The sequence below is a fragment of the Sander vitreus genome, chromosome 4 (assembly GCF_031162955.1).
Source record: "Sander vitreus isolate 19-12246 chromosome 4, sanVit1, whole genome shotgun sequence".
In the NCBI taxonomy this organism is placed as follows: domain Eukaryota; kingdom Metazoa; phylum Chordata; class Actinopteri; order Perciformes; family Percidae; genus Sander; species Sander vitreus.
In genome coordinates, this window is record NC_135858.1 from 27,925,455 (window position 1) to 27,951,230 (window position 25,776).

Sequence of the window (25,776 nt, forward strand, 5' to 3'; positions counted from 1 at the left end):
CGTTCAGTTATTCTGGCTGATTAGACTTCTACTCATGTTGAAGGTGGGCCGGAGCTCAGATGGGAATTTATTAGGTCACAAATCTTTATCTACCAATAACAATGATAAAGCTGTCATTTGTCCTGCCCTATCAGGTGCAACAACGCTAACAGGACACTCAGGACGATGTCAATAAATCAGTCCATACACACCCACACAGTCCTGGGAAGACGTCCAATCAGCCAGAATAACTTAAAACACCTGTGTGGGTTTTGAGGGCCTTTAAAGGGGTGATAGAATGATTATATAGTGTATTTCACACTGTTTCTTAAGGTCTCCTAATAGGGTATGTAACATTGGTTGGGCTGAAATTGTCCATGTGCTATTCTATGGGGCCTAATGCATCCCTGTGGAATGGCTCTATTTGGAACGAGAGCTTTTCTTCCAAATATGGTATGCTCATGAATATTTACAGGAGCTGTGTGCTGATTAGTTGAGTGAAGCACATACACATACAGTGGAGAAGAGACAGCAGGTCTCATATTTCAGACACTGCAATGTTATACATTATTTGTCTGCTATTTCGTTAATAAATTCACTTCTGAGACTTTTTTTATGCAAGAAATCAGCTATATAAAGCTCAAATATGGGCCGTTTTACGAAAATTTATGGCTAATTGCAAATTTGGGAAGACATGTCAGACTTCAGGAGCTCCACACTGCGCACATACCCAGGGCAAAGTCACCGGGGCAAATTTTGTTCGACTGTGTGTCGGAGTTCAGGAGCTGCCTCCGCAGGCTAACATGACAGCGGCTGGTGCTGCCTGTGTTGCTGCTTCTTCGCCCGGCCTGTACTTTCACAGACCCTGGATACACTTTCGGCATAACTATAGTATATTTACAGTTTGAATTTCATCACGGCATTTATATCACAGCTACCCTAAGGTCTTACAAAGCTAACACTTTTGTCCGATTTCAATTTAATGCATTTTTGTGAATTTGAGGGGTCTCGTTAGGAGTTGCTAGTGTCCCATTCAATCCTAGGGGAAAAGATCGCTGCTACACTTTCAGCATTACTATAGTATATTTACAGTTACAATTTTGTCACGGCATTTATATCACAGCTACCCTTAAGTCTTACAAAGCTAACACTTTTGTCCGATTTCAATTTAATGCATTTTTGTGAATTTCAGAGGTCTCGTTAGAAGGAGGCTAGCTAGCTCTCATTGATAGAGCTCCATCCAGCTCACAAGAGGCGTTTATTTCCACGATCGTTTGTTTAAATAACTCAACACACATATCCATTATAAGATTAACTGGAACCTGTGGTAAGAGATTGCGGGCATAACAAGCTCGCTGACCGCACTCTTACTCACACACACTGGCCATTTAGCAGGAGGCAGTGGCCTATGTAGATTTTGGTGCGTTACAAAGATAGAAGGTAGAGCCAAATAAGGTAGGAGTTGAGGAGTTGACGTCAACTTTTAGCTTTGTTGAGATTCACCCGTTTTCAGCAGCAGTTTCAAATTGTGAGATTTGCATAGGAAAGAGGTGTCAATGGGACTTTGAGGTTCTCTGTATGTCCTTTTTACCCACCGAACTGTCGTAATTCAACTATGACAAGGTAAACTTGGTTTTGCATTCTATCACCCCTTTAAAGCAGTATTATTAGATTTTTTCTGGCATTGTGGGCAGCAGAACAAGTTGTAAACACAAGAGTGACACATCCCTTTATGAAGTTGATATGGTGAACATGTTGTCAAACAGTTCAAAGACAGAGACACAGACAAAGAGCGGCATTAGTATAATAATGAACTCATGTTTGTGTTCACCTGACAAATATAAGTCCAATGTTCACTCTCGTTCTACCTCTGTTTTGGTCGCCACCAACTCCTTGGTACTTTAGCTGCTACCAGCGAACCAAAACCAAAACAATGAGCTAAACGACAATAACATGCTCCTTGGAGCCAAGGGGAACTACAGAATTGGTTGATAATTTCCGGTGGGTTTTCTCATTACGAGTGATCCCTTTCGAATGACGTCATTCAAGTACAGACAAGTACAAATATTGATTAGTGGAGCTTTAAAGTAGGAGACAAACACATTGTGAGATGTAATATGATAGCCTAACACATTAATACATATCAAAAAGAGTGATCAATATTTACTTCTGCAATTTGCAACATTTGATGACTTGGATTTGTGTATGTCACGCTTAATAAAAATGCAACCACGGGGGAATTACACAGCCTCAGATCTCATTCTTCTGCTTAGTTTTTATTGCCAGTATCCAATAAAAAATAGAAAATCTAAATGCTAAGAGCACAAGTGAAAAACCGATGAGATACTCAGAGAGGAACACACAACCTGCACATACAAAAAATGAAGACATAAATCCATTCCATCTCCTTGGAAACTCATCTGTAATCGCTCCTACCAACGCATTTTATTTTCCCTGCTGTCTAAACTGATTCCACAGCCCTGTTATTTGTCAGCTGTTTAACAACTGTGACACCTAGCCTGTGCTAGCAGGAAATAGAGATCGACAGAACTGCAAATTATACACAGGGCGCATTCAGTGGCTACACATGACTAATGACTCGAAAAGGCTTACTTGTTTTGTGTAAACCCAAGAGTTAACTTCTACTCTGAAGAAACACAGATCCTGGGTTACTGCAGGTGTTTCTTTCCCAGGGAAATGGGAGAAAAAAAGCTGGTTCTTCAGGTTTGTGTAAGATGAATGAAACTATGTAGGACCAACACTTACTGAGAAATCACTTAATCTCAGAACAAGTCTTTTCCTTTCAACCTGATCTCACAGAAATACGTGAAATGACCATGACCTCTTAATTAGTTACTATATAAATGATTTGATGCTGTGAAAACAGGCTGTAACGTCATGACTGACAGCAGTGATTGACAGTGGTGTATTGGCTGGACTTTGATACTGTAGCTCCATCATCCAATCACTACTGCGCTGTAAATTTGACCCATCCATCCACCCGATCCACACCGACCGCCTCCCTACGTGGACTCTGAGACAGGGCTGTTGAACCAAGAAATTTGTCTGTTCACCACACAACAAAGGATCTTGTTTGACTTTGTTTCCGTGGTTCCAGCACGTAATGCGGTGTTAAGAGTTTGTGGTCATTTCACGTATTTCTATGAGATTTAGAGAAAGTGATACTTCAACATACATTTGGGTACTATGTGTATAATCTATTAGTCATATCATAATAATCATGTATAATGTATTATCAATAAGATCTTTAAATACATTTTTACTGCTTTAAATGTACCTTAAACCAAAAAAGCACTTTTACCAGAATGTCGCATGACCACTTTGTCCTTTCTTTTATTGATATTAGAGATTTAGGCATAACATGTTTTTACTAGGGCTGTCAAAGTAACGTGTTAATTTCAAATAATTAATCTGAGAACAAATAATGCGTTAAAAAAATAACGCAGATTAATCCATTCCAGAGCCGTTCTAGCCACCATTTAACTGTAAAATGAAGGAGGGAGACGAGAATGTGCTGCCTGGATCATTGATTGGAACATTTACTTATAAACATCTTCTTCCTGAATAGGGTTGGGTACCGAAATCCGGTGCTAATACGGCACAAGTGCCTTCACGACCGGTATCTACCAGACCGAATAGCAACGCGGATTTCGGCGCCTCATTTTGGTGTCACTGATATGTCTGCGCTTCTCTTGGATGCTCTGAAACAGACGTTACAGACAACAGAAACATTGCTGCACGTGATGCTAGTTAACACTAGACTACACTCAACAGCAGCTAACGTTAGCCTACCGCTAGCTAGTAGCTGGATTAAACACGGTTACAATGCTGACAGCTAACGCTAAACGGTGTAAGGTGTGACTGTATTTCACTGGAGAGGATTCAACACCGGGATGTAACAATGTGCAGCTGCCGTTGTCGGAAAAATACAGACGGTGCGTTCAATGAAACTGGTAACCTACAGCCTCGTGGTGCATTCAAAGTTGTTGTTAAAGGCCCTTTTCTCATTCAACAGCAATTTACTAGTGAAATAAGTTATTGTTATAGTTATTACATTATCATTAAATCATTTAATTTTGACCATATGGCCTAGCAATAAACAAGCCATTCTTTAATGTTGCCGACCGTTGTTTAGTATCCTTTTTTTTTTTACTTTCTTAAAAAGGCACCGTTAAGGCACCGGGCAAAAATTATGTATGCGATTCATTTAGATTAATTAATCACAGAGTATGTAATTAATTAGATTAATTCTTTTAATCGATTGACAGCCCTAGTTTTTACCCTTCGTTCATATTTTTACAGTTTGTTAGATTGCACAAAATACATACTTGTAAATAATAGCTGTTTAGATTTTTTAGCACATTGCAGCAGACATTTGCAGATTAATGAGGGAGACATGTTCTTGACAGTAGCCTACTCATAACCCCTTTATGTTAAAACAGACCTCACCACCCACGTGTTATGTGAGATGTTCTGACATATTACATTGTAATTAGTTTTAGTTGGCTTATAACTGTTCACATTTACATAACTCCTACAGTTTAAGGTGGAACTATTTCCAGGAGACACCCACTGCAGACATTTTAATGATAGATTGCCAGGACAGAGATCACGTCAAGACAAAGCAAACATTTGCATTTACAACCGCTTGATGTGCTGCATTCATGTCATCCATCAACCTCTGCACCGAGCTTGTCTGTCCATATCACTCTCTAGCACCGCAGGTAATGACCTATGCCTGTCTGTTAATGACCCAAGTGTATCTGTGTTTCCTTGTTCTTTCAGTTTGTATTTTCAACAATCAGATACCACAGGTAAAAAGTCTGCTGTGGCTGAACTGTCAATTTTGGATTGAGGCACTGTATTTTGCCACTATACCGTATGGTATTTTAATAAACTGTAAGAAACAAATGTCAAAAATATATATTTTTGTTGATGCTTGTGTCAAATACACCACTTACACGGTCATCGGCCTCATCAGTGGAGCAGATGAGACTGCGTACAGGGACGAGGTCAACAGGCTGGCAGGTTGGTGCTCTGAACACATCCTGCCGCTCAACACCAGCAAAACTAAGGAGATGATCATAGACTTCAGGAAACACAAGGGAGAACCAGCCCCATTGAGCATCAACGGGGACTGTGTTCAGCGGGTGTCCTCCCACAAATTCCTTGGGACATATATAGCCGAGGACCCCTCCTGGACTGCCAACACATCCACGGTGGTAAAAAAGGCCTGATAACGACTCCACTTCCTAAGGATACTTAGAAGGAACCATTTGGAGGAGAAACTGTTAGTGGCCTTTTACCGCCGCACCATCGAGCGTCCTGGCGTACTGCATTACGGCTTGGTATGCCAACTGTAATATGGCGGACAGAAAGAACCTGCAGAGGGTCATAAAGACAGCACAATGCATTTTTCATGTAAGTTTCTTTCCCTGGGCCATCAGATCCCTAAATTTATAACATGTGTGTGCGCTATGATGTGTAAATTATGTATATATTGCCTCCCTTTATTGTTTTTATTGTTTATATTTATTATGCACTGGCTGAAGAAGCACTGCAATTTCACTGTATACCTGATGTGCAATGACAAATGACACTTATCTTAGATAAAAACATTGCACTTTGTTTATATGTTAAAAATCTAAATAAAATGAAAATAATAATGAAACTTAATTTTTTTCTCTACTGAAGTGGTAGCATAACTAGACAAATGTATTAATGACTTTTACAGGAAATATTAGTTATGTTGACTATGTTAATACCACCGTGTCATTTTAAACAAATCTAAGGAACCACTTGCTTATTCACTTGTGAGGCACTATTTTATAACACGTCCTGACTTCCCTTCTTCTTCCTTCCTTCCTTCCTTCCTCTTCCCGTCCTCCTGCCACTCCTCTTCTTCACAGATCATTACAGGGAAGGGTGGATGAAAGGTAGATGGGTAGATGGATAGGTGGAAGGATGAGGAAAGACAAACATAAACACACACCAGTGAACACGCCTCCACCTCCAACGTATAATTTCTCTGATACAGTGGGTGGAATCTTTATCTTTTTGTGTTGGTGTGTATGTGTGAGTCAGTGTGAAGATTTGTTTACATAAGTATTTTCTCTGCACATGCATTTGTATTTGCAGAAGTGTGTGTGATTTGTTTAGGTGTGGTTAGGTTTAGGCTAACAGACACAGACATGTGACTGCAGAATCTGGAGGCAACAGGACAGGATGGTATCGGAAGCGTTCTGGTTACGTTTGTAGTCAGAGTAGTATTGCCCAGTCATGTTTAAGCAGTCTTTAGTTGGATGCCGGTAAGCAGTCCGTGTGGAGAGCAAAAAAGGCGGCACACATTGGCTGAAATATACAGTATTGGAACCCATCAGATATTCGATCATGATTTAGCATTTTATTAGCTTTTTAAATTTATTTATCTGCATTCAGATTAGAATGTGGATTGGGCCGCATTTTTCTGTCCAAGCCCGGCCCGCATCCGACAGAGCAGTAACCGAGCCCAACCCGAGCCCAACACAGTTAAAATCGACACCGTTTTTCTCATACTAATGACACATACATTTGTTTATGTGGAAAGCCCGCTTTTATTAAGCAACTGTAGGAAGGCATTCGGAAATGTCAACAGATGAGCGCATCAGCGCACACAGGGCAACAAGCGCACATTAACACAGGCGTGCACCTACACAGTAATCTTTTTTAAATTTAAAATGTTCAATGCCTTATCGCGCTGATGTGACCAAGCCCGAACCCGAACATCATTTCTAAATATCTGTCCGAACCCGGCCCGTTTTTGTATCTGTTTTTATAGAGACTCTTAAATCCAACTCCAATTCTTGCTTTCTTAAGTTGCTAATCAATAATGCTAATCAAAATATTGGCTGTTGCCCCCAGTGGCTAAATCGTTGCCAGACGGATAGTCGATGGGGTCCCAGATTGAGTTCAGGCAACTAAAACTACATATTTAATGTTGGAGGAATATTGTGATAATGGTTAAAGGAAAACATAGTTGACTTTTGCAAACCATGGTTTCTGCTGTAAAAGTCAGAGGTTTGTGCACCTAACCATCCACCCAAACCAAAGTACATTTAAATACAGAACTACAACGGTTCCTTATAGGAACATTTTTTTCTTTAAAGGCAGCTATGCATCCAAGCAGATTAACATTATATGTGGAGATCCCCAAGGCTCAATCCTCGGACCTCATTTATTAAACCCTTCACCTCCATTAGACCAAATGATGCATATGATGCATCATAATTATTCAGACAGTGCCAAAATTCACAATGCTCTGTCACCAACGGCTACAGTTCCATAGATTATCTATATAAATTATTGTAATGAAGGTAATGATTGTTGTTCCTCATCTTGCTGAACACAGACTGCAAAGACAAAACACAAAAGAAATAAGTCAGCTCCTGAGAGTCAGCTCACCTCTGTCTCTCTAAAAACTAAAACCAAGTCAGAATTCTTGGTGTAATAATGAACTTTGACAGTCACGTCAAATAATAACAATGCCTGCATACCAACATTTAAAAAATGTGATCATGAGGATTTGTGTCCAAGCATGACTCCGTTATATTACAGTCTCTTCTCAGGTCTCCTTCAAAAAGATTTCTCAGGCAACTTCAGCCTCTTCAGAATGCTGCTGCCAATTAGTCTACATATCTGACAGTCTTTTGCCATTTGGATCATCTCACCTGTAAAAGTGTTCTTAATTAAAAACTGACTTAAAAACTTTACGAAGTAATTGGAATGCATTCCAATATTGTCCTATTAGTCATTATATTGAAGCTTTTTTCTCAGTGGTTGATATTTCATATTAAAACACACAACTTTTAAAATCCACTTCAATAACAGCCCTCACATGCCAAATGCTCTCCCGATAAAGGAAGTTTGCCTCAGTGAATGGCAGCTTTATCTCTAAGGCTGTGTCTGAGCATATGTCTTTTGAAATCAACATCTTGGCCCTGATAACCAAAGAGCACTGATTTAGAACTGGACTGAAAAAAACACTAACTTCAGGACATATCTCTTGTAATCTATGCTGCAGTTTTCAAACTATAATGAGCATCTACGTTCTCGTACTTCTTCCAAGCAGGTTTACCGCTGTGACTGGCAGGCGTGTATCTGACAATCTGACCACAACACACATTTGTCATGTTAGGATCTGTGCTATCAGACTCTGAAATGAGTTTCGCTGTCAAACCTTACATACAGTATTAAACTCTGCTTGGAATTCTGCTTGATGATGACAATAATGATAACCGTATGAACAGTAATGAGATGTAGTTGATACAGCCTAGAACTTGACTGTGACTGTGGAATAAGATAATAATTGTATCTCTTCCTGCCTTCTTCCCTCTACTTTCTCCTCTCCTCTCCTCTTCTCAAATCCATCCATCCATCCATCTTCATCCGCTTATCCGGGGTCGGGTCGCGGGGGTAGCAGCTCCAGCAGGGGACCCCAAACTTCCCTTTCCCGGGCCACATTAACCAGCTCCGACTGGGGGATCCCGAGGCGTTCCCAGGCCAGGTTAGAGATATAATCCCTCCACCTAGTCCTGGGTCTCCCCCGAGGCCTCCTCCCAGCTGGACGTGCCTGGAACACCTCCCTAGGGAGGCGCCCAGGGGGCATCCTTACCAGATGCCCGAACCACCTCAACTGGCTCCTTTCGACGCAAAGGAGCAGCGGCTCTACTCCGAGCTCCTCACGGATAACTGAGCTTCTCACCCTATCTCTAACGGAGACGCCAGCTACCCTCCTGAGGAAACCCATTTCGGCCGCTTGTACCCTGGATCTTGTTCTTTCGGTCATGACCCAGCCTTCATGACCATAGGTGAGGGTAGGAACAAAAACTGACCGGTAGATTGAGAGCTTTGCCTTCTGGCTCAGCTCTCTTTTCGTCACAACGGTGCGATAAATTGAATGTAATACCGCACCTGCTGTGCCGATTCTCCGACCAATCTCCCGCTCCATTGTCCCCTCACTCGCGAACAAGACCCCAAGGTACTTGAACTCCTTCACTTGGGGTAAGGACTCATTCCCTACCTGGAGAAGGCACTCCATCGGTTTCCTGCTGAGAACCATGGCCTCCGATTTAGAGGTGCTGATCCTCATCCCAGCCGCTTCACACTCGGCTGCGAACCGATCCAGTGAGTGCTGAAGGTCACAGGCCGATGATGCCATCAGGACCACATCATCTGCAAAAAGCAGCGATGAGATCCCCAGCCCACCGAACTGCAACCCCTCTCCACCCCGACTACGCCTTCTCAAATAGTGGCCAATATTTAACTTACCTCACTGTAATTTAATATTGGCTTATATTAGAGACATGCCTATTAGTCCTAATCACCCATGTTTTAGTATTAATATGTATTATAGATTAGTATTATTTATCATACTTATACAGTGCCTGTTCAAAACTGTTTGGATCGGTGGTATTGCTGCTTGCTCCTTTTCGAGAACTGCACATACAAACAACTTCACACTTGACAATCCGTTTCCTTGGGACCTGGGGTCCGGTTCAGAAAGCAGGTTTTGTGAAAACACTTGTTAACCTTGAGATGAGGGGAACTCTGGGTTTTCTGTTTCAGAAAGAGAGGTAACTTAACCCCAGAGACATTTACTATGGTAAGTGATTCTGTGAACATAACCTGGTCAGGAGCAGGTTTTCTTCAAGAAACCTCCAGTTTCTCTCAGTCTCCTCCCTCTGACACAGCGTGCATTCATTTCCTCATTCATTCATTCAGTCTGTATCAGGCGCATTTTAGCACAGTTTATTATCTGCATGAATAAAAAAACGTATTGGTTTATGTTAGGCAGATTATAAAACTTTTTTTCTCAAACATTGCATGTTCTTTTGTTGATGATCCCGTTTTTGATGAAAAAGCTTTATTACTTCACAGAGAGTTTACGTCAGGACATGATATTGAGTCCCGACTAGATGTATTTTAATTTCCAGTTAACCGATTTGAGAGGTATTTTCTTCACAGTCGATCAGATATGTAGATACCTTATCGGTCCTCCTATCACGTACATCCACCATCGTGGACATACTACATCCCAGCAGATTCTTTGTGTCGCATTATGTTTTTGCAAACGGCAGTTTTCTTTACAACATTGGTGATGCGGAGCATATTAGTAAAGCCACTGTATGCAGAGCCATCAGAAAAGTGTACCTTGCTCTGAAACGTTTTTTTTTTAATATTTTTGTAGTGTTCCCTGAACACAAACCAGTGAGAGCCATTAAAAAGAATTAAATGATTATAAATTTTATTTCTGTTAATCATGGTGCTGCAGCCTCAGAATGGGATTAGTATAATTTTTTTTTCGCCCGCAGGATTCCACCTAAATGAAATTATAGGTGTAATACCATTCCAGTTTTCAACAGTAATATTATAGGTTACCTGTGATTAAATATGAAATTAATACAATTAATACAAGTCAATGCTTACGCAACATCTTGAGCATGAGTTTTTCCGCCGACCAGTTTGTTTGTGGTTGTTACCATGGTGAATCGTAGTATCATGGCATGTAGTATCGTGGTGCATGCACTTAGCTCTGAGTCAACATACTTTGAGTTGATTGAACCAACTCAAATCAGCTGTTCTGGAACCGAAAACTCAGAGTTTCCCATCTCAGGGTAAATCAACTCAGAGATCAGGGTTAGACTCAGAGTTTGTTAAACCTCCTTCCCGAAACGGACCTCTGAGCACCACATGTCAGGACATATTGTTCTGTAGCAATGCTAAAGTGCCATTAGGGTGCAAAAGCTGACACTAACTTTTAATTGAGTGAGTTACAAAATAAAACAGGAAGTAGAAGCTGTACATAAACAAAACATGACCTACGGGCGCTGGATATGACTAATGAAAAAACGCTATTGCATGTCCTCCAGGTGTGGCCATAAAACCAAAGCAAAGCTGTCTCTTTGGCATGTTCTCAGAAATGTAATGAACAAAATGCAAAACATAAACAGTTTGAAAGAAAAATTGTGAGCCTTTGGCTTTCAGTTATTATTTTCTGGCTGGATTTGTCCAACAATGCCCAGGCATTTTTTGGCCCTTGTGGTATTCTCTAAAGTGGTTGTTCCTCTCAAGCTGAACACACAGGCCCACTTGGGACTACCCCTAACCCAATGAGTCTGTCGGGTGCTTTTCTTACTCTGGATGACTTTATTAACATCACCTCTCACAAGAAAAGATTCATAACTGTTGATAAACTCTCCATAAATATTGTTTTCTGTCATTATTCGTAATATTTCTACTACTGTTAGCTAAGTGCACTCTTCTCTCTTCCTACTTTCTCCTCGCAGCCTGTGTTACTGATCCTACCATAATGTCACAAAGATGCGCGAAAGCTCTCGTTCTCTGCTTCAGGAACAGTTTTGATTTGTTCGATAGCACCAAAGGTCTAGGAGTTACGGTAATTTGAAGCCTGCCTGCAAATGTGTGACACAGCCAGTAAATCTTGTCTGTGGTTGGACGGTCATATCTACCTGGACTGAGCACCCTAATGCCCCGTATATGAGCACAATGCTCTCGTTGTCTGCTTTTAGAAACCGTCAGCTACAGCTGCAACTCCCCGACCCCGCTGATGTACTGCGCATGTGTGGGGACACACAAACTCCCAGAGGTTCCTCAATTTATAGATAGATTTTATTACAAAGCCTCCTTGTTTTCTGATCAGTGCCTGTATTAATTGATGTTAGGGTTTTTTTTGCAACTACCTGCTGTCTCAATAAATTTAAGAAATGTCCCACTGAGTTTCTCTTTTTATCAGAAATACTGTACTCACTCGCCAATGCTGATTGGTGCTATGTTGCCATTTTTTCCCGATGGAGCTACTTTCACTGTCACCAACCACTTCCTACACGTGTCCATGTGTTACAGTACACAATCCTGGAAGACTTTTAATTGTGACACATACATATATGCAGGAAATACTGAGCTTCACTCACCGTACACTGATCGAAAGAATGGCAAAGTAGAAAACCTTCTTTTCATTCCCAAGTTAATTCCATTTGTGTATACACAGAAAATCAGACCAGAACACATGGCATGACAGTTGTCCTGTGGTAATAATGCAGAATTACACATATGACCCATTACAGTACAGCTACTCCAACCCCCCTAACTGTTTTTACCTGGTGTTCATTGGGGACTTTGTATGTTTGGCCAATTATTTGAATACATTTACACTTGAGGTTTATATTCTTACATATAACACAATTTCCTCCCTTTGCCTTTCTGTCCTCCCCCACCCCCCTACTTCTAATACAAGGCAAACAGCGTCCATTATTGCAGTTTGAAACCTTTTGACACATGGTTGGAAACACACGCTGGCTTCATGTTGGGCTGTTATATGACTTCACACACACACACACACACACACACACACACACACACACACACCCCTTCACAAACACATACACTAAAAAAGTAATTTTCCCTTTAACACAGCCTGTTCCATTTACACTGGCACACACATTCCAACATTTGCGTCATGCTGTGCTTTTGTATGAAATGAGAAGGTCAGTGGCGCATGAAGCCAACATAGGGCCAAAACCGAAGTTCACATGGCAGTTCACTGGTGAGAGCAAATGAGGTTTAACCATGTATCCAGCTAATTTGAATAGCTCACGTTACTGTATTGTGTGAACAGTGAACTTCATTAGTGCCCGAGCAGTGAAACTGCAAGGACCTATTGTTTTTGGTCAGATTATTATTATTTTTCCGAGTACATCGTCGCATTTTTGAGGGGGTAATGCACGAAAACTCAAAAATTTGCACACGTCACAACTGGTGAAAATTGCAAAGATTCAAAAAGTAACTCATATCCACCACTAGGTGGCACTATTGCAGAAAAAACGCTTTTGGCCTTATAACTCCCAAACTGTACATCGCACATTCAAAAACCATATATTTTCACGTTCCCTGGATCCAGCTGAATCTCCTCATATAGGCCTCGCCCATTTCTGCCTACACTTTTATGCGTGAAAAATCGAGATTTATCGAAAACCTACTTTGCCGAACTCCTCCTAGATCGTGCGACCGATCTGCACGAAACTTGGCAAGTAGCATCTGCAGACCGACCTGACAAAAAGTTATCCAAAGAATTTGTATAGGATAAAAATTGCGTATATTACACACACACACAAATTTGTGTAGCTAAGTATGAAAACACCAACTTTGCCATATCTCGATAAATCCCCATCCCTAAATAGATGCTATCAACGCAAAATGTAAAATTCTTGTTTGCCATGACCCTCTGGAGGTGCCCCACACATGTTATGAAAATTGGCCACTAGGGGGCGCTACAAGTACATAAAGTTTATACCTCATGAACGGCTCATCCAATTTTTACAACATTTGATGGGTACGATCTAGGGCCACTCCTGAGGCCAACTCCACAGTGGGATACTAATTGATCAAAGTGGGAGTGGCCTATGGGACCCACATTTGTATTCTCCACTTACACTAATGTGAACAACTTTAAATTTACAGGGTAGATGTACCATGGGTCTTGGACCTCACTTACCAAAAATTACACATGTAGACCACTAAGTGGCGCTATAATGACGTCAAACGTGTTTTTGCCTATAACTCCCACATTACACATCGCACATTAGAAAGCCTTACATCCACGTGTTCCTTGAATTAAGATGAATCACGTGATATAGGCTGCGCCCATTTCCGCTATAAAGTTTTTTTGCAATATCGCGCAATGGGCAAAACCAACTTTTTCGAACTCGTCCTAGGCCATGTGACCGATCTGCACGAAACCTGGTAAATAGCATGTCCTGACCAAAAGTTATCAAAAGAATACTGCTACGTTGAAGTATGCGCATTTGATGACCAAACAAATTTTCCTAGCTAGCTACCACACACATATCATAAGAAAGAACTTGAGATCATTGATCAACATCCCACTACAATGCTCTGTGCCAAATCTGCCAAAGATTGGCCATTAGGGGGCGCTGTAATCAACGTTTATTTGTTTTGGCCAATAACTCAATGCATTTAAATGGGAAATTTGCAAATGCAATCTCTCTGCCAGCGTAAAGGCTATCAACACGAAACTGATGATGATTGTTCAGCATGCTGCTCTGAGGCTCTCTACCAAATTTGGTAAAGATCGGCCAATAGGGGGTGCTATAGTCAACGTAGACCAGTTTGGGACATTTTACCCCTTCTGAGGTCGAGCATATAGGTCATATACGACGCCAAACGTCACTTCTGATTCATAACTTTATAATTATAACTAGTAGAAACAGTCTTTTGGAGCTAAAAGCGAACAGTCGCCGCGTTCTGCTGATGTCTTTGTTGTCTTCCTAGCCCTTACAGAAGGTTTTGTATCCAGCCTAGAAGTCCAGAGTTTTTTGGGGTCTTTGTGCCATTAATCCATACTGTTACATCCAAGATTGATACACTGTATGTAAGAAATGTAAATAGTGTGTCCTTTATATGAGTTATAATGTATAATATGTTTATTTTTGCACTGGATGACTCCAAATATATAGAACTGTTTTAGACAACACAAATGCTTGTGTGTGTGATATCAATATACTGTATATCTGTGAGATTCATGTTCCGTTTTATTTATTTGTCTTTATGGTCCTACAACCTTTTTAACATTCAAGTTACCTCACTGCATCACAAATATTCTAATAGCCCAGTTTTTCCTGAAAAAAAAATGATGTTCATAGATTGACTGTGGACAACAGGGTTGATGTTTTACAAGCTTTTATAGAAAATAAAACCAGATAGACCAGAGGTTGTCAAAAATCCTTTAGGGCTCTGGGATATTTGCAATGGCAGACCTTACGGCTCACACCTCTTAATATTTCCCGACGTTTGCCTCCCCACCGTTATGCTTTGGGTCCCACTTTCGCACGCTCCCCAGGTCCTCGGGGCGACTGGCGCCGGAAGGCTTGGACCCTGTTATAACTGCTTGCAGTTCTAGCCAGAGCACGAAAGTGCGAAGGAACCTATTGTTTGTCTAAAAGTATTCCAATTTACATGAAACTTAGAATGTGTGGTCTACATGTGATATTGCGTCCGCCAGTAACCCCCGGGGCAAGGGGCGAGGGCCCGTCATCGCTGCTTGCAGCTTTAATTTAATATTGTATGTGGCGTTTTCTTTTGCGCGGTACAGATGTTCCTTCCCGAGACTATTTTGCAGAGCCACCGTCTCTGTGTCCAGAGCTTAGCGCTATTTAAGACGATTGTCATTGGTTTAAAGAAATGCAAACAACCCAGAGTAGCCAGACCTTACTCCACAGCGCTGTGCAGTTAGGTCTGGCACTGCAAGACTAAATACAACATAACATAAGTCCATCTTTGTAGTAAAATGTCCATCTTCAATTTGAAGTTTGGCTGTCATATATTCCATTGTGTACACTTTCAGTCTCTGAGTCCATTAAAGGAGAATTCCGGTCGATTTCAACTCGTAGCTCTGTTGTTTGTAAATTAGGAGTACTGTCAGTAGCGAGAAAAACGAAAACAATCGGTGCTGCCAACACCGAGTTATCCTCCTGCTAGATTTTGCACCCAACAGGCTTAAACAGGGCTTACACGGGGCAAGTTTTAAACGTGTTTTTACCCTCTAAACATGTTCAAAATGCCATTACAAGTGCTTAGCCATGTGCAGTTGTTCCTTCCAAGGGAACACAGCAAATTTGACTGCAGTAGATGTGACAGAAAGGCATAAACGTTGTGTTAATCCATACCTCTGTTTATTTCATGCTGTCCGGTGAAGTCCACACTAGTCGATTGCCGATCTCATACAATCCAATATTCCAAAAAGCATTTTTTCCACACAAAAAACGATTTGCCGAGGTTCTCTCCATAGTAACGACTATGTATCAACAGGCTGTAACCAGACACCACAGTGGACCGAGCAGAGCTGCAGTTCAATAGTTCAACAGCTAGGTAACCTAGCAATGGCGGAGCCTGTCGGCAAAAGCAGGGAGGAGCTCACAGAGCTAACAGACGGAGCTTGGAGTTAGATCAGGACTAATATGAGAAAATGGTTCGAGTTTGTGCCTTTCCAAATTGCGGCAACCTAATGAAGGGATATTTGAGCTTGAGCTTTCACCGTCTACCCCTCCGCAACTATGGGGTGGCGAATGTAAAAGTTCGGTTACAATTTTTTAGCTGATAAATTTTCAACATTTAGCTCACTTTCCTCACATTTAGCGCATTTTCCTCACATTTGAGACAGAAATGATATCTATATATTATATCTAAATGTTAAATCTAAATGTTATATCTAAATCTAAATGTTAAATTAATATCTAAATGTTAAATGTTAAATCTAAATATTATATCTAAATCTAAATCTTAAATATATATCTAAATATTATATCTAAATCTAAATCTTAAATACATATCTAAATGTTAAATGTTAAATCTAAATGTTATATCTAAATGTGTCGCCAAGTGTAAAGCTAAATATTTAGAAAATATTCAAATCCCCAAGGAAACCACGCCCACTGCGGTGGCTTCAAATCGCGCTGCACCGCAATTTTCAGTCAACACCTGTTGGTACAATAAATACTGACTACAGTGGAGCTGTACTAATCTTACCGGATTAAAACACATTTCGGTCAGTATTTTGTATTATTGACTTATATCACAGAAATGTCTTAATATTTGTGTGTACTATAATGCCGTTGTTTTGTTTGACTCATATCTCCTTGTGTGTTTAATGTAAGTTTGATTTATCCTTCACAAGCAATCTAGCTCACACACTGCACCCGACATGTCATCTGAACAGGCCAGCACTGTAACTAGCTAAGTTAGCTAGGTCTCGCAATGCGAGACTGAACAGCAGTAGGCCTGTCACACTATAGCCACATGTAAGTAGTTTTCAATACTTTGGTTACATTACCGTATTTTATTAACCTGAATTATGTTGCTATATTAGCTTGCGAATGATCTGTTGCTAACGCTAATTTATCTCAAAAAGCAGAAACGTTAGCTAACTACTGCCAAGATATGATTTCACTAGAGACCAGAGAGGTGTTGTAAGACTCGTCAAGTGTTGTCATGTGTTTACACTGTCTTACACTTCTGGCAGTAACATTAGTTAGCTACTGCTTTTTGACATAAATTAGCTAGCTAACGTTAGCAACGGATAGCTACTTTGCAAGCCAATAAAATATAGCCTTGGCAAACAGAATTAAGGTTAATAAAACACGATAACTAGCTATGTAACCAGTATTACAAACTTCTTACAAGTGGCTGGATTGTGACATTTTAGTTGTGTTCGGATGAATATGTTGGATGCATAGCTGGACTTTATCCATGCTGGGCTAATGTTAGATTGTTTGGGAAGGATGACGTTAGTCACACACGGAGATATGTAATTCAAACAACGGTATTGTGATTAACACAACTATTAAGGCATGTCTGTAATATACCGGTCGGTCAATAATATAAAATACTGTAGATCAGTGCTTTCCAACCCTTCTGGTCTGAGGTTCCCCCACAGCCCTGTCATATAAATTCACATAACCTGCCCTATCAATTCCCAATGTGTTCACACTATTTATCATATTAAAGTGAATATTCTTACATTTTCATGCAATTGAACTGTAAACATTTAGGTTGGTTTGGTCAGAAATTCTACTAACTAGACCTTTTACTTGAAATGTGGTTAATGTTTCAAAAGTCATCCATTACTTTTAGCTAATCATTTCAACTGTTAGCTAAGTCAGTAAGCCACTTTTAGCTATTTTTTTCTACCATTGATTACTTCGCTATATGTTTTAACATATGTGTTGAGCTGTTTTAGCTGATATATTGTTTTAAATCAATCATAATTCAATTATTATTTTGATTAGTTAAGCTGCTCCACAATATTTCCAAGTACCCACTGGCTACAGCAGAGATACCCCTTGCTGGGTCATCACTGGGTGCAGCGCGATTTAAAGCCACTGCAGTGGGCGTGGTTTCCTTGGGGATTTGAATATTTTCTAAATATTTAGCTTTACACTTGGCAACACATTTAGATATAACATTTAGATTTAACATTTAGATATTATATATATATATATATATATATATATATATATATATATATATATATATAATTTCTATCTGAAATGTGAGGAAAATGCGCTAAATGTGAGGAAAATGAGCTAAATGTTGAAAATGTATCAGCTAAAAAATTGTAACCGAACTTTTACATTCGGCACCCCATACGCAACTGGGAGATTTTACAGTTGTGGCTGGTTGCATGTGATGTGCATGTGATGTGTGATGATCTGCTCGTGTGGATACTGTATTGCAATCACCACCGAGGAAGAAAGCCTGTGCTGTAAGGAATGGCATCTCATACAGCCTGGTCTGGATGGGTCCCCAGATAACGGACATTGTTTCGCCCATACAGAGAGGTTTCCCCATCTGATCTATAAGGATGTTCCGGAAGCGTTTTTTTTTTTTGTCCCGAAAGTAAATTGGAAGAAGCGGCCTAAACCGGACGGACCTGATGGGCAGCTGTCTAATGAGTGAGTACAACAGGCTTTCGTGACTCTGTCCTAGCTTAGGTACATTTGCTTTTTGTTGTAAATACACATTCAAAACACTAATCAAAACACACCTCTTCAGATTAGCTTTCCACGTACAATAATCTTACATTTCCCACCTGCTTACTGTTTTTATTGTTTTTAATTGCTTCTAAATATGCTGGTTGTATTTGTTGGTTTTATTGCTTTCTGTTTTTAATGTGCTATATGTGCTGGTTTTTACTGTAAAGTGTCTTTGAGTATGATGAAAAGCCCTCTATAAATTATTTATTATAAATAAATGCATCACTTCTTTAGTGAAATAACCAAAGCTCGCCCTTCCTCCCCCCCAGCCAATGCAGACTCCTGGTGATTCTGGAGTTGGTTCTGAGAGGAGAGCACCTTGGCGTGGCACCAGAAGAACTTTGCCTACCTGTGTTATAGCAGTGATCAGACAAGAGTACCCTTCCCCTACTGGAGTTACACGGGATTCAAAGAGGCAGAGGACATTTTCTGAGTCTAATAATATGATTTCTAGTAATACTTGGTATTGCCATTACTGGGAATAAACAAAGCAATTGCACAGTTCTATTAGGAAAAAGTAAGAATATGTATATTGTACAAGTAAATTGTAAGAATAAATAAATTGTAAGAATAAGTACATTGTACAGTTCTATAATATATTGCTGCACCTGTCTGTTATCAGTGGTTTTATAATATAACAGTACACACTACATTTGTGCTTTTGTGTCTTTACTTCAACAACAAAAAGGAAATTACAATATCACAATCTAGACACAATCAATGTAAAGTATGTACAGTGCAGTGTGTGGTTTTATACATAATCATGCTGCAACATAGTCTGAAGTGTACAAAGAAAAAATAGTTCAGTACTCTTTTCCTAGGCCTAGAACATGCTCATATAATGTGACCTGGCTTGAGCAACCAGTATACACTTATCCGGCCGTGGAACTGGGGCTACGTTACAAAGCAGTCGCCTTCTTCTCTGTCCATGACGGGGTAAAGACTCGGAGAAGACTATGGTCCTGTCTTCTCTCCTCCTCCAGACACACTCCATCAGGTCATCGCGGAAGGCCTGAGTTGTATGTTCATACATGGGCTTTGCCACCCATTGCTGAGACTAATTTGCCGAGTAAACAAATTTGTGCTTTGGTGGTCCTGACAAAAAAACGCCACTGTTTAGTCCAGCATCACAATGAAATATAAAAACTGACTATATAGTATGCGATGAATGTAGTGTCTTTACATAAGAAATAATGGCATACTGCAAATAACTGCTAGCCTATAAAACTCATTTGTCATAGTCCCAAACATTACCATATTCTAGTCCTGAAATACATTCTAATCATCAACATTCCCATCTGGAACATTGTCTTATATCAAAGAAAATACATTGCACTCACTTGTGACACATCTTCACTGGCTGTGCAGGGGACAGTCAAAGATGGACTAGATGCAGAAGCACTTAGGTCCTACAATTCACAAAAAAAGGATGAAACTCCAACGATGTCTGAGATGTCCGTTTGTAGTTACAACATGATTATGACATTTACAAGGATTACCTCGACAAAGCTAACTGTAATATAAAGAACAAAAAGAAAAGGTATTAAACTCACTTGAGACAGATGTCCACTGGCTTGTGGCATTGAAAGATGGTCTAGATGCAGTGGCAGCCTGGTCCTTCAATTCACAACATAAAGTAATATAAATAACCTTGTAATAACAATATAGGAAAATGATTGTAATAGCAAATTAACATTCAAAATGGTTAAATAATTAAAACAACTTACTGTTTGTTGCTGTAAAAGAGGGAGTGCAAGATAGGCTATGCCAGATGATGAAGGCTTTGAACGTTGTGGGCTTTTTGTCTGTGGACTTGAAAGAACTATTTTGAAACTGGCTGGATGACCAGATTTGCTTGACGACTTCTTGGGAGTTGACTGGCACTGCAGCTAATTCTGTCTCTATGTAACTGGATGTTGTCCAGTAAGAAGAAGTAAGAAGGAGAAATAACATTGTAGTCAGACTCAATGGGCCAAAACAGTAACATTTAGGATGCATCTATCATAATCAGTGTTGGGTGTAAGGCAATTACAGTAATATATTTATTTTTGCTGTAACGCAGTAATATAACTCATTACGGTAATATCATATGCGGGATACTATCTCAGTAACTGGAGTTACAACATTTAGTGGTGTTTTTTTTTCAAGAATTTACCAACACCGTGAAACATTTCTTCACAGGAAAAAAAGTGAGAATTACTTTAGCCTTGGAAAGTATAAATCATAAAGACGTTACCTCCAATTTGTGTGCAGCTGGTCTTTTTGCTTTTGGAATGACATTTGCCTTCAGATACCGGGACTCTTTTCGGTGAAGTCATCCTCATCAAAATGTTCGCTGCAAACATGGTAATCTCTCTCACGTAATGTTCGCAAGGGAGTTTGCACATCAAGCTGAAGTGCATCCAGCCACAACTGTAAAATCTCCCGGTTGCGGAGGGGTAGACGGTGAAAGCTCAAGCTCAAATATCCCTTCATTTGGTTGCCGCAATTTGGAAAGGCACAAACTCGAACCATTTTCTCATATTAGTCCTGATCTAACTCCAAGCTCCGTCTGTTAGCTCTGTGAGCTCCTCCCTGCTTTTGCCGACAGGCTCTGGCATTGCTAGGTTACCTAGCTGTTGAACTCTTGAACTGCAGCTCTGCTCGCTCCACTGTGGTGTCTGGTTACAGCCGGTTGATACATAGTCGTTACTATGGAGAGAACCTCGGAAAATCGTTTTTTGTGTGGAAAAAATGCTTTTTGGAATACTGGATTGTATGAGATCGGCAATTGACTAGTATGGACTTCACCGGACAGCATGAAATAAACAGAAGTATGGATTTACACAACTTTTATGCCTTTCTGTCACATCTACTGCAGTCAAATTCACTGTGTTCCCTTGGAAGGAACAACTGCACGTGGCTAAGCACTTGTAATGGCATTTCGAATATGTTTACAGGCTAAAAACACGTTTAGAACTTGCCCCGTTTAAGCCCTGTTTAAGCCTGTTGGGTGCAAAATCTAGCAGGAGGATAACTCGGTGTTGGCAGCACCGATTGTTTTTGTTTTTCTCGCTACTGACAGTACTCCTAATTTACAAACAACAGAGCTACGAGTTGAAATCGACCGGAATTCTCCTTTAAGTTTGTGTTGTTGAAAGCACTTTCCCATCAGTAGAAGTAAATATCTTTGGTCTTTGCTTGTTACATGTTGGGTTGATTCTCCAAGTAAAACCACAGGATCCACTGGGATGGCAATTTTCATTATTTATATCTTGCCAAATAAAAGAGCAGCCTTCTTATATGATTTCTTAATGAATAGCGTGTTTGTGTTTGTATTCGCCCCTGTATCTGAACTCTGCTACCACGCAATGTTTGCTTGTGTTGTATTTCCGCTCCCTTTCATAATCCTCCAAAGCCTCGTCAGTCCTGGATGCTGAAGCCAAATGTGATGTGACACTTTAACAATTACCCAAGGAGAGCAGTATAGGTGTGCCAAAAGGATTAATGTTCCACCAAATAAGTCAATACATGCAGCTGAAACGAGTTACATGTGAAGAATGCAGTAAGTGGGAGGCTAACTGTGAGTGTGTATGCTTGTATGATGGGGCTTACAGAGCCAGATAAGGAAACACAAGGGGTCCAGATTATGTTGGCGTATGTACAGTATGTACTGCCGAGGCAATGCATATAGAGTCAACTCTTTACTGTAAAGCTGAGCTGAACTCTTCCTGAGGGCTTTAGAGCTTGTAGATGCCCATCAATGCAATGCATGTATACATTCATTTGTCATATTTATTAATCCCCACAGACAACCACACAATATCACTAAGTCAGACAAAGAACCATTTGGTACCTATGGTCATGCATGTTAGAAGCTTGTAACCAATGATTTTGCGGGTTTAATACCAAGGCCAGCAGGAGAAATCTGTATGAAGAACACAGGCTATATCTACAATACTGTGTTTTCTTTTTTAAGCAGCGTTTTGAAACAAAAACCGTGTCCATCCACAAAAGAGGTTTAGCTCCAGTAGCAGAACTAATCTCCGTTCATGTCTGTCAAAGCATATCGCATGACCATGTGTGTGGCGGTGTAAACAGGAAGCAGATTGTCTGATGTTACTCTGCGGTTAAAAATCATGAATGTATAAGTTGAAAATACTTTGGAGGAAAGAACAACATCGATCAAAAGTAAGAACAGGGATTTATTTGCTCGGACCAATGACGAGGTGGAACTGTTACTGAAAGCCCTGGAGTTTTCAAACCCAAAACAGGGGCAGCAGTGTTTCTAAATTTGTGAGCCAGACTAGTGTGAACGGCAGGCGTAAACGTAGCAAAAGATATTCATTTTTAAACCACAATGTAGTAGTGTAAATGTAGCCATAATGAGGACCCCTCCCTCACTTTTAAGGTACCTTTAAACCTGCAATAATTGTGGTCAATTGGGGGGAAACAAGCTGTGAACAGAACATTTACATATCATTAGGGGTCCAAGCCCGAGGCTGTAGGAACCGCGATAGCAAAGCTACGCGGTTCACACACTCTGCACACTCAGCGGAGACAAAAATGGACACACTTCTGCCACTAGGTGGCGCTATAGCTGAAAAAACCGTGTTTTTTAACTCCCAAACCGTACAATCGCACTTTCAAAAAACATATATACTCGTGTTCCTTGGATCCAGCAGAATCTCGCCAAAATAAATCCTATCAATGCGAAACTTTAGATTCTTGTTTGCCATGACCCTCTGGAGGTCCCCTACACATTTTACGAAAATTGGCCACTAGGGGGCGCTACAAGTACAAAAAGTTTATATCTCATGAACGATGAAAATGAATGAATTTAGTAAAAATGAATTTTTACCAAATTTGGAGGGTATCATCTTAGGCAACTCCTGAGGCCACCTCTACAGTGGGGTACTGATTGGTCAAAGTGGGCATGGCCTATTGGACCCACGTTGGATTCACCACTTACACTAATGTGAGCAACTTCAAATTTACAGGGTAGATGTACAATGGGTCATGGACATCATCTACCAAGAATTACACATGTGGACCACTAGGTGGCGCTATAATGGCGCCAAATGTGTTTTTGCCTTTAACTTCCACATTACACATTGCCCATTAGAAAGCCTTACATTCCCGTATTCCATGAATCAAGCTGAATCACATGATATAGGCCCTGTCCATTTCCGCTAAAAAATTTTTTTGCAATATCGCACAATGTGCAAAACCAACTTTTTTGAACTCGTCCTAGGACATGTGACCAATCTGCACGAAACCTGTTACCTAGCATGTCCAGATGGACCTGACTAAAAGTTATCAAAAGAATTTAGCTACGTTAAAGTTTGCGTATTTTAAGACCAAACAAATTTACCTAGCTAGCTACCAAATACAAACTCTATCAGATCTCGGCCAAATGATATGCTATCAACGAAAACATTGTGATTGTTCTTCAACATACCACTATGATGCTCTTTACCAAATTTGGCGAAGATTGGCCATTAGAGGGTGCTATAATTAACGTTTATTGTTTTGGCCAATAACTCAATGCATTTAAATGGGAAATTTTCGATTGCAGTATCTCTGCCACAGTAAATGCTATCAACATGAAACGTGTGATGCTTGTTCGGCATGCCGCTCTGAGTCTATGTACCAAATTTGGCGAAGATCGGCCATTAGGGGGCGCTGTAGCCAACGTAGACCATTTTTGGCCCTTCTACTCAATCAATGTTAATGGGATATTTGCAACAGCAACGTTCCACAGACCTTGCAGCTCACACCTCTCGATATTGCCTGACGTTTGCCTCCCCACCGTTACGGGTCGTCGGGGGCGACTGGCACCAGGAGGCTTGGACCACGTCATAACTGCTTGCAGTTCTAGTTACCTTTTAAGTCGATAAGTGGAACTTCAAGGCAAACACGTCCGAACACATCAAGCAGTTACAAAGCAACATTGTCATTTATTTGGCAAATGCAAGTCCAATATCTTTCCTTTAGCTGTTTTTGGTCTCTACCAACTCCTGAGGGAAATATGTGGCTCCCCCTGAGGCTGTTTTTTTCTTTTTGAGGATGGAGGCCTGATAGACTAATTTTTGTGGCTTTGTTTTTTTGTAGTAGTTTATACTGTACATTATTTTGATTGTTTTTTTGGGGGTGGAGTTCTGGGTCCTACGGCCCTTTGAGGGATGGCCTAGGATTCTTCCCTTCTTTGTTGTTTTTTGTCCAGACCACCAGACTCCCATAGTGATAATTATATCCTTTGTAGCACGTTTTTGTGAATAGAATTATTTGGCTTTAAACTAATCCTCGGTTATGGTGTCCTTTAATGTGTTGACGGTCACAACTGCGTTGAATTCTAAGGGTTAGCGTTAGGTTATACAGCAGGTTTACCAGCTAGTCTTAAACTGTGTCTGTCTTATGTTTGCTGCTGAGCAGGTAGTGTACAGTGGCTTTTTACAGCTTTTCTGCTGAAAATAGCTGCCTGCTGTGGCCGGAAAATACATTATGAGAGTGATGAGAGTGAACAGAAACTACATATAAAGCTCTATAAATCAGAGGGGAACTGCATATTCAAGTGAAAATTATCTTAAGGTTCAACACTACAAACACCCTGTCACATGGTTTTCATATCATTTTGTTATTTGATCATTTTGTCACATCAAACTTCTATAGATTCGTAGTTTCAACACATTCTCACTCTCCCATCGGGTAAAATACAGACGCTTGGTCATGTGCCTTTGGCGTTTGTTATTCACGCTAAAAGTCTCCTTTAGCATCGTGACTCTTGCCATCACTTGTGACGCTCTGGGTCGGGACGTACTGACTGACATGTGGCACAAGAACGGGACAGTTTGGTTTAGGAAAAGATCGTGAGTGGGCTTATGAAATGTACGTTTCAGTGACACACAGTACAAGAACAGGACATGAACCCATGTCTCCTGGGTGAATGTCATGTGTTGTTTGACCCATCCACCACTCCGACCTGCCTCTCTAAGCGCCATTTCGGTCTGTCATACTACTTGCTACCATTGATGCTCTTAATACTACGTAATCTTGCAGCACCGCGGTTGAGCTGCTGCTCTGCCCAGTGCGTTCCATACAGACGCTGAAGGGTGCTTTTTGCGTTGTATCTCACGCTGACAGCCACTGCACAAGCGTCCGTATTTTACGAGTTGGGAGTGAGAACGGGTTG